This window comes from Petromyzon marinus, unplaced genomic scaffold (genome assembly GCF_048934315.1).
Source record: "Petromyzon marinus isolate PM22_M1 ecotype Great Lakes invasive population unplaced genomic scaffold, UKy_Petmar_22M1.pri1.0 PM_G_Scaffold_34, whole genome shotgun sequence".
Classification (NCBI taxonomy): Eukaryota; Metazoa; Chordata; class Hyperoartia; order Petromyzontiformes; family Petromyzontidae; genus Petromyzon; species Petromyzon marinus.
The window spans coordinates 1623635-1635170 of record NW_027422917.1 but is presented as its reverse complement, the minus strand read 5'-3'; positions in this window follow the sequence as shown (position 1 = coordinate 1635170).

Genomic DNA, 11536 nt, shown 5'->3' with positions numbered 1-11536 from the left:
CAAAACGCGACACTTTCGTGGTGGAGGGAGAGGGTCGTGGGCGAAACCAACACGGGCAGCGGGCGAGGAAGGGGTGAATGCCACCGGCAAACTTAAATTGTTTTAATTTAGGGGGGTACACAGCAAACCCCACCGTTCACTAACGCCAGCGAGCCCCTCTTGCTTCTTTTCGCTATGGATGAAATAATTAAACATCAAACAAATTCGCTACATTTATTCAGCGCGTCTTGAGTTTTGATGCTTTTCATACCCCTCCCCCTCTTCCGGGCTATGCTTGGTATAGTCTGAAACGCAGCAGCGCCTTATCTAGTCTATGCTATTTACCATGGGCCTTAATCGGGCTATGAAATAAAGTTCAATGTCACGTGCAATGGAGCTGACCAATTAAAAAAAACACCCACAAAATATCAACACCACGTGACTCGTGGTGGGAGGGGGGTTGCCATCTTGGTAAGGGAGAAGCCACCACACACCCCCCTACCCAAGATGACCGCCCAAACGTTGTTTGACTGGTTGTTGGGGAGAACCTCTGATAGCCAATAGCGACTATTAGGCGACTATTCACACTCGACTATTGCGGAGCTGTAGAAGCCCATCACGCTTTTACCCCGTCGTGGTCTTTGCGCAGGCAAAGTGAGTTCTCAGGCCCGTACGGGCGTACAGCCGTTTCAATACGGGCAAACAACAATGCAAATCCGTGTCGATTTGTTTGTGTTTCTTCCTTGTGATGGGACTTGGTAGGATTAACGTTGAGATTTATAAGGGGCACGGGGTGATCAGTAAGGTCTGAATTGGTCTGTAATAAGGTAGGACACTGATAAAGGGTTGACAGTTGTGTAGTGTATAGTGTAGTATAATGTATAGGATGAACGTTGAGATTTATAAGGGGCACGGGGTGATCAGTAAGGTCTGAATTGGTCTGTAATAAGGTAGGGCACTGATAAGGGGTTGACAGCTGTGTAGTGTATAGTGTAGTATAATGTATAGGATGAACGTTGAGATTTATAAGGGCCACGGGGTGATCAGTAAGGTCTGAGTTGGTCTGTAATAAGGTAGGGCACTGATAAGTGGTTGAGAGTTATGCTACTGACACTAACGGTGTGACTATGCATACGTAGTCGTTCAGAGTGTTCAACGTCGGCCTGGGTGCTGCGGTCGTCCAGGCGGGCACCGTTCTGGCCCACGCAGTGGCCGCGTGTCGCGGGAAGGCCGGCGAGGCGACCACAGATGTCTCGTGGCCACGGTGAAGCGGAGGAGCGAGCCGGGCGAATCATGGATGGACGCGCTGCGTTGCAAGAATTCCGATTTTATCCGGCGAGCGGCGGGGCGAATTTTCAAAACATTTTCAGTCAGGGTAAATATGACACTTTGGCCGCACGTCCCTGATGGCAGCACCGCATTGACACGGGCAACGCCGCTTCCGTACGCCAGAATTCACACGGGCTCAGTCGTCAGGAGGAGGACCACGTTCGCCACTGCGGTCGACGAGGGGAGCTCACGTTGGTCCCGTTAAGAAACACGATGGGAGTCTGCGGCTTCGCGCGGATTTACGCCAATTGAACAAGGTCTCCGTGGCAGATGCACACCCGCTCCCACGGTTGGACGATTCATTGGATGCCCTGTCGGCCGTGTGGGTTTTCTACCACACTTGACTTGTCGTCGGGGTGTTGGCAGTTGCCTCTTGATGAGAGCTCTAAACCAAATCCTGTGTTCTGAACACCTCGGGCTCTAAATTTTGATTTAAAGCTTTCGTGACTGCAGTGATTCATATTCTTAGCTCTTTCGGTAAAGTCACCACGTTGAAGGGAAAAAATAAAATAATAAAATATATATAAAACAATAAAAATTCTCACGACGTTTCGACCATAACGCACACGGTCATCATCAGTTTGTGTTATGGTCGAAACGTCGTGAGAATTTTTATTGTTTTATATATATTTTATTATTTTATTTTTTCCCTTCAACGTGGTGACTTTACCGAAAGAGCTAAGAACACCTCGGGCTCTGTTCCAGTTTAATTGTCTCCCGATGGGACTCCACTCGGCTCCTGTCACGTTCCAGCGACTCACGCAGCTGGTCCTAGCAGGCCTCCAATGGGACTCGCGCCTCGTTTATTTGGACGACATGATCGTCTTCGGACGCACGTTCCAGGAGCAGCTGCAGCGGCCGCGATCGGTGTTTGTTCAAAGTTCGGGCGGCCAATCTTACGTTTAAACCACAGTCAAGTGTCACCTCCTGCAGACATCGGTTCGCTACTTGGGGCGCGTCGTCAGCGAGTCCGGGGATAGCCACGGACCCCAACAAAACTGCGTGCGTGCGCAACATGGCCAACCCCCACGTCGGTGGGTGACGTTTGCAGATTTGTCGTATTACCGCCGCTTTGTGCCCAAATTTTGCAAAAATTGCAAACCGCTCCACGCTCTCACCGCGAAAAGGCCAAAGATTTCGGTGGGGGGGGGGGGGGGTGGAGGAGGAGGAAACCTCGTTTGTCGCGCCGGGGGACGGCCTCGTGACTGCTTTGTGATGTCATACACCAACGTGCATTGAGGCCCTTGTAAGGACTGCTTTGTGACGTCATACACCGTGCATTGAGGCCCTTGTAAGGACTGCTTTGTGACGTCATACACCAACGTGCATTGAGGCCCTTGTAAGGACTGCTTTGTGACGTCATAAACCAACGTGCATTGAGGCCCTTGTAAGGACTGCTTTGTGACGTCATACACCAACGTGCATTGAGGCCCTTGTAAGGACTGCTTTGTGACGTCATACACCAACGTGCATTGAGGCCCTTGTAAGGACTGCTTTGTGACGTCATACACCAACGTGCATTGAGGCCCTTATAAGGACTGCTTTGTGACATCATACACAAACACACCACATCCGGGGGCTCGCTCTAATGAGTTGAAAAACATTCCAAGGGGCAATTCAGTGGCCCTGTATCTACACAAGTTTTTTGGGACGACCTCCGGAGGGAGAATACTAGCGGGGAGGGGGGGGGGTTGATGACATTAAACGCCAGGAGGTCCGTGGAGCCAGAAGCAAAGATGACCCAAGGCTGGCCCCATGAATCCTCAGGAGGCGTGAAAGTGGCAGGAGCTTTGAGCTTTTGATGCGTCTAAGAGAATTAATGAAGCAAGGTAGAAATTCCTACATAACAGGTACCGTGTACAAACTTCACATTCGTCAGTCCTGCACAGATTCCGAGTAGTACTCGCAATCAGCCTTAAGTTGAGATTTGCAGAAGCAAAAACTCTGATCAATTAAGAGTTCAGTTATTGCTCAAGCAGATGAAGTATCACTGAAAGTTTTATTTTATTTTTTTTCTTAATATTTCGAGTCACTTGCAGAGTCAAGGACCTCAAGAAGGTGTACTGCACTAAGCTAAGAGTTTGTGATAAAGTTAAGACTCGTGACAAATGGAGACTTGAGTCGCACACCGATAACAAGTGCGCATTAACTTATTGTCCAAGGGATAGGCTGACCGGGTGTTCAACTCCCCCCACTCGCCTCGGCACTCTCGCAGGCCAATGGCAATTTCTGGTTCGGACTGCAGAAGGTTGGAATCGCACCACCAGGAGCAGGCAACAAGCAGCAGTGGTAGTGGTGGATGGATGAATTTTTATTATGAACGGGTGTTGATTTACCTTGCATCAACACCATCATCAACATCACTAACAACATTCAAAACATCATCAACATCAAAATCATTAACACCATCTTCAACATCATCAACATCGTCTCTCTCTCTGTCTCTTTGTGTCTCTCTGTGTATATCTCCCCATCTCTTTCCCCATGCCTCTCCCTATCCATCTCTCTGTGTGGCCATGTATCTCTCTGTCTCTCTGTGTCTCCGCTGTCTCTGTGTCTCTGTATTTCTCCCCGTCTCTTTCCCCATGCCTCTCCCTATCCGTCTCTCTGTGTGGCCATGTATCTCTCTGTCTCTCTGTGTCTCCGCTGTCACTGTGTCTCTCTCTCTATTTCTCCCCATCTCTTTCCCCATGTCTCTCCGTCTCCAACTCTCTCTCTCTCTGTCTCTCCATGTCTCTCTCTGTCTCCCTGTCTGTGTCTATCTCGCTTTCGGTTTGAGCGGTCGATGTCCCGCAGAGGGCGGTGGAAATGATAAAACATTTTTTTTTTTACAATGAACATTAAGTAAATACAATTAAACATCCCGGCATCGAGTTGCAGTTTGTAAAATTAACTCTCAAATTACGATTCTCGCTACGCATCATCACACGGCGGATATACGCACAATCGTCGTGTTCGGCAAAGGAATGACAAATCCTCTTCAAGTCAAAATATTAAAATATGATCGCCCGTGAAGAACCAACGGTGAACGAGCAGTTAACAATGAACACCGGCAAAGTGGCTCAGTGGAAAAGGGGGCCAGATTCAATCCCTGGTTGACTCAGCCCATCATCATCACAACTAAAGTGAGCACCACTCTGCAGGGAAGTGAACCTGCAGTGTGCCACAGCTACCGCGCTCCTTTCCTCTCGCACATCCAGCCCTCTCACTATCTCCTTCATTTCTACCCCACACCTCTCCCTCCCTCCCCCCCGCTCACCCTCTCCTTACAGCACCCCGTGTCCCTCTCACTCTCTCCCTCCCTCCCTCTCCTGGCCTCCCTCAGGGCTCCTAATCGGAACGAATCTCCCCAACAATCTCAACAGACCCCTCTGCCTCTCTCCCTCTCCACCTCCTCTCCCGCCCTCCCTCTCTCCACCTCCTCTCCCACCCTCCCTCTCTCCACCTCCTCTCCCGCCCTCCCTCTCTCCACCTCCTCTCCCACCCTCCCTCTCTCCACCTCCTCTCCCGCCCTCCCTCTCTCCACCTCCTCTCCCGCCCTCCCTCCCGCTCTCTCCCTGTCGGTTCCTAATCGGCACGACCCTTCCCGGCAGCCCCACGGCGCCCACGGCCGCGGCGATCTGCCGCAGCGTCCGTCTCTGCTCCGCCGCCGCCCCCGTCTGCGGCCGCCCCCCCTCCACGTCCCGGCGGCCTCCCTCTCTCGCTCTCCCCACCTCTCGCCTCGTCGCCTCCACCGCCCTCTCCACCAGTCTGTCGACCGTCCTCTCGTTCTCCCTCGCGGCAATATCAAACCGAGCTTGCTGCGCCTCGGTCCTTGGCCGCGAGTCGCCGACCCTCTGATCCACTCGCCTCCTCGCGTCTGCCTGTCTGTCCCACGCAGCCCTCTCCGCCTCCAGCCTCTCTCTCCCCGCCTCCTCCCTGTTGAGCGTCCTCTCTTCGCCAATGGCTCGTCTCACCCACGCCGTCAGCAGCCTGGCTCTCTCCGCGTTGGGCATCGCCATCTCCACGTCCTCCCCGCGGGGCACCGACCGGTTCACCAGCCTCCTCACGGGCATCTCTCTCCGCCACTGGTCCCTGTCTGCGATGAGCCCCTGTCGGGCCCGCACGCCCGCAGCAGCCGGCTCTCTCCTCGGCTCCCTCTCGACCCCCCTCTCTCCCCCTCGCCTCGCTTCCTCCTCCCTGCCGCGTCCTCTCCTCGCTCCCCCTCCCCTCTCCATGGCGCTCCTCTGGATGCCGCTTCGGCCCACACACGCTTCCCGTACCGTCACAAACATCGCCATCATCGTCAAAACACACGTACACACACAGATACACACGCAGATACATACACACACACACAGACACACACACAGATACACACGCAGACAAACACATATAACAATAACCGCCATTCACCACTAAGTGGCGGTGATGTCACCACGACGCTTGTGCCAGGCAATGTACACCCTGAGGCCACGTGAAGTGTCGAACGCCCGCTGGCAGGAGGTCACGGGGCAGACCCAGGTGCCACGGGTCGACTGACTGAGATGACTGGCTGATGCACCACCTGTGCCCCCTACTGTGTCAACCCGCTGTGCTTTAGCCACCCGGCGCTCCGCTCGTTGTTGTGAGCGTCGCTCCTCCGCCCTCCGTTGTTGTTGGAGGGCGACTGCCTCCAACTGCCCAGTAGCGTCCTTCACGAGCCTCCTCCACAGAGGCCGATCTTGACACCGCTGGTACCGGTCATCGGCAAGTCCACTCAGCTCCACGTCCTCCTGTACCACATCACTCCATCTCTTCTCTAGCCCGTGCCGCGCCCGCTTAGCCCCCTCAATCCGGCCGAACAGAAGCTGTTTCGGCATGCAGTGGCTGGGCATGCGGGCTACATGACCCAGCCATCGCAGCCTTGCCCGCCGGAGGAGCTCACCGATGGGACCTTGCCCAGATCTTTCAAGGATTTGTGAGCTCCTCACACAATCCAGTCTGGTTAAACCCAGGATGGATCGCAGGCAGGCCAGCCTAAATGTTTCTAACCGGCGAAGGTGTTCCATTAGGGGGGTCCACGTTTCGCAAGCGTAGAGAAGGGAGGGAATGACCGTGGCCGAGAAGACCTGAAGCTTAGTGCGGAGCGACAGACCAGGTAGCTTCCACACAGTGTTACGCAACCGATGAAAAGATATTGCCGCGCGACTGATTCGGAGTGAGACCTCTGCTGTTAAACTGGAGCCAGTCATAAGCACACTGCCCAGGTATGGGAAACTCTCCACTCTCTCCACAACTGCCCCATCACCGATTGGGAGTTGTGGGGGTGATAGTGTCCGATGGTACAAAATACCCAGGCAGGTGCTTAGTTTTGGTGGGGCTGATGGTAAGGCCCCACCTCTTAGTGGCACGCTCCAGTCCCAGCAGCAGCGTCTCCAACTCCTCCTCTGACTGAGCAGCTATTACCAAATCATCAGCATACATAACGTGGTTGAGCAATAGGGAGCCATCGCTTGACCGCACCCGGGCATCGATCAGCCTTCCATTATATCTGTACCATATGGAGATTCCCCCGGTACAGCTATTGAAGGCTTCACGAACTACGTGGTCAAAATAGATGTTAAATAATGTGGGAGCCAGAGGACACCCCTGTCGCACCCCAAGGTGTACAAAGAATGGCTCTGACTCCCGGCCACGTAGTTTTACCCGGGCCCGCTCACCATCATGAAGGTCCTTAATGATCGTGAGCAGAGGGTCAGGTACTCCAAAAGCACGAAGCACAACCCAGAGCCCAGGCCTACTGATGGTATCATAGGCCTTGACCAGGTCAATAAAGCAGAGATGTAGGTCTTGTTGGAATTCTCTACACCTCTGCTGTAGCAGACGGACAGAAAATATGGCATCTGTGCAGGACCGCCCTATCCTGAAACCGCATTGGGGCTCCGCAAGCCTCTCCTCAGCGTGCCTGGCAAGGCGATGCTGAATAATCCTTGCCAGGACCTTTCCCGGCACACAGACACACACACACAGACACACACTCACAGACACACACACAGACACACACAGACACACACACAGACAACGCAAACCGCTACACTGCAATGAGTTACGCTTCCACGTGCAAGGACCACGTGACAAATTTGACGTCACAGCACCAACTTACCCGCTTGAGGCTGAGTCGACCTAGGGAAGGGCCCAGGAGTGCTGCTGCTGCTGGTGGCCGTGAGCGGGAGTCGAACTCGGCTCGCGCGCTCAACGACTGCGCGTGTTGGGGAAGGGGCGCACCTCTGGTTGGCTGTCCCGGTCACGTGACACACTTTTAACCAATCCGTGCAACCTACATTTGTGAGGTGCGCACCTCTGGTTGGCTGTCCCGGTCACGTGACACACTTTTAACCAATCCGTGCAACCTACATTTGTGAGGGGCGCACCTCTGGTTGGCTGTCCCGGTCACGTGACGCGCTTTAACCAATCCGTGCAACGTACACGTTTGGTGAGGGGCGCACCCTCTGGGTTGGCTGTCCCGGTCACGTGGCACACTTTAACCAATCCGTGCAACGTACAATTTTGGTGAAAACGTACCTCTGGTTGGCTGCTTCGTTCCGGTCACGTGACGCACTTCAACCAATCCGTGCCGCGTTAGCAGCACTAACGACAGAGCTGGGTGATTGTATTAATTATGGCTGTTACACATTTCACTCTTGTAGAGTGGCAATGTCGTTAGTGCAAGGCAGAGTTGGTAGGGTAGTTAATTGTAGTGTAATTATTTTTTACAATTTTGTACAAGTAACATGATAAAGCGTTATCTTTCAGCTAACCAGAGTTTTGATGAGCGTTAAGAGATTCACATTTGTATGCAGCCTCTGGCAAAGAGGCATCTGTGGGGGGCTAATGCCCCCCTCCCCACTACGTGGGGGGGGCTGATCTCCCCCTCTCCCCTCCCCATTACTTGAGGGGGGGCTGATCTCCCCCTCCCCACTACGTGTGGGGGGGGGGGCTGATCTCCCTCCTCCCCACTACGAGGAGGGGGGGGCTGATCTCCCCCTCCCCACTACGTGTGGGGGGGGGGCTGATCTCCCCCTCCCCGCGAGCGGGTGGGGTGTGACGTCAGTGCCCCCCACTCACGGCTGTTTAAGAGTTAATGATTTATACTAAGCCGTCGTGTCAACAAGGCTGTGCCACAACACGTATTGAGTACAATTCTTAAAGATTGTGTGTCTTGTGTGTGTGCGTTGTTCCTCAAGGCTGGGATTTAGAATGAAACCGTGCGAATTTTCACCGTGTTCATAGTGTCATCTTCATTGGAAGCTTCCTTCATTAACAGAACTTCCCAGTTTGTTGAGAGAAACATCAAATAGTCCACTCAACACAAATACAGTTGTGTAACTTTAATAACGCACGTTGATATTTAGCGCCTGCTAATGATGCCAGGGCTGGGCACACAGGAAGGAGTTTGTGCAACAGCGTTGTGTAACAGTCTGAATGTGTACATCATAGCCTGTCAAAGACTTGGTGGTGGTGATGGTGGTGTGGGTGGTGGTGGTGAGGGTGGTGGTGGTGATGGTGGTGAGGGTGGTGGTGATGGTGGTGAGGGTGGTGGTGGTGAGGGTGGTGGTGGTGGTGATGGTGGTGGTGAGGGTGATGGTGAGGGTGGTGGTGATGGTGGTGGTGGTGATGGTGGTGAGGGTGGTGGTGGTGAGGGTGGTGGTGGTGAGGGTGGTGGTGGTGGTGGTGATAGTGGTGATGGTGGTGAGGGTGATGGTGATGGTGGTGGTGATGGTGGTGGTGGTGAGGGTGGTGGTGATGGTGGTGAGGGTGGTGGTGATGGTGGTGATGGTGGTGGTGAGGGTGGTGGTGATGGTGGTGGTGATGGTGGTGATGGTGGTGGTGAGGGTGATGGTGAGGGTGATGGTGGTGATGGTGGTGGTGGTGATGGTGGTGGTGGTGATGGTGGTGGTGAGGGTGGTGGTGATGGTGGTGGTGATGGTGGTGGTGGTGATGGTGGTGGTGAGGGTGGTGGTGATGGTGGTGGTGATGGTGGTGATGGTGGTGGTGAGGGTGGTAGTAGTGGTGGTGGTGATGGTGGTGGTGGTGATGGTGGTGGTGAGGGTGGTGGTGATGGTGATGATGATGGTGGTGGTGGTGAGGGTGGTGGTGGTGGTGGTGATGGTGGTGGTGAGGGTGGTGGTGATGGTGGTGGTGATGGTGGTGATGGTGGTGGTGAGGGTGGTGGCGGTGATGATGATGGTGATGGTGGTGATGATGATGGTGATGATGGTGGTGGTGGTGATGGTGGTGATGGTGGTGCTGGCAAGGGGGTTGACAGGCCTCATCAACATCTGGGTCTATGCAGGAGGACCATAAACCCCTCACGCAGACTCTGGGTCATCCTCGCCGCGGCTACAGTCAAAACCACCCAACACAAAGGTGATCACTGCATCATCATCATAATTACAACAATAATAATAACAATAATAATAACAATAATAGGGGTGGGGGGGTTCCCCTTTTTTTCTGGCAACAAAACTGAAACCTTTTTACAAGGATTCATGTCGCTACATTAACCACAATACCTGCAGTCAAAATGTAAACAAAACACAAACACTATGATAATATTTACGTGGCATTGTCCTTCAAACTGATTGGTCCACACCTGATGATGATTGCTTCTTGTGTTGCAGTCGAAACGTCGTGAGAATTTTATTGTTTTATATTTTTATTATTTTATTGTTTCCCTTCTACGTGGTGTACACAAACAGTGTGATTAACATGGTGTACACACACAGTGTGATTAACATGGTGTACACACACAGTGTGATTAACATAGGTGTACACACACAGTGTGATTAACATGGTGTACACACAGTGTGATTAACATAGGTGTACACACACACAGTGTGATTAACATAGGTGTACACACACAGTATGATTAACATAGTGTATACACACAGTGTGATTAACATAGGTGTACACACACAGTGTGATTAACATAGGTGTACACAGACACACAGTGTTACTATTATGATAGGCTCATCTTGCCTTAGCAGTAGCGTGACATCAGACGCTGAGTTTGTATTGTATTTTTCTAAAGCAGCTTTGATTTAGCCCAGCTAATTGACCCCGCGGTGTGAAAGTGGTAACTCTACATGTGTGGTTTGCCAGAGGCAGTCTTCACTGCAGTGAGCATTGGTGATGATACCACACTGATGAGTCTGATCAATGACTACATGGGCCTAGTTACCCATCTCTGTATTGGTGATGATACCACACTGATGAGTCTGATCAATCACTAAATGGGCTTAGAGTTAACCATCTCTGTATTGGTGATAATACCACACTGATGAGTCTGATCAATGACTACATGGGCCTAGAGTTACCCATCTCTGTATTGGTGATGATACCACACTGATGAGTCTGATCAATGACTAAATGGGCCTAGAGTTACCCATCTCTGTATTGGTGATGATACCACACTGATGAGTCTGATCAATGACTACATGGGCCTAGAGTTACCCATCTCTGTATTGGTGATGATACCACACTGATGAGTCTGATCAATGACTACATGGGCCTAGTTACCCATCTCTGTATTGGTGATGATACCACACTGATGAGTCTGATCAATCACTAAATGGGCTTAGAGTTACCCATCTCTGTATTGGTGATAATACCACACTGATGAGTCTGATCAATGACTAAATGGGCCTAGAGTTACCCATCTCTGTATTGGTGATGATACCACACTGATGAGTCTGATCAATGACTAAATGGACCTAGAGTTACCCATCTCTGTATTGGTGATGATACCACACTGATGAGTCTGATCAATGACTACATGGGCCTAGAGTTACCCATCTCTGTATTGGTGATGATACCACACTGATGAGTCTGATCAATGACTAAATGGGCCTAGTTACCCATCTCTGTATTGGTGATGATACCACACTGATGAGTCTGATCAATCACTAAATGGGCTTAGAGTTACCCATCTCTGTATTGGTGATAATACCACACTGATGAGTCTGATCAATGACTACATGGGCCTAGAGTTACCCATCTCTGTATTGGTGATGATACCACACTGATGAATCTGATCAATCACTAAATGGGCTTAGAGTTACCCATCTCTGTATTGGTGATGATACCATACTGATGAGTCTGATCAATGACTACATGGGCCTAGAGTTACCCATCTCTGTATTGGTGATGATACCACATTGATGAGTCTGATCAATGACTACATGGGCCTAGTTACCCATCTCTGTAT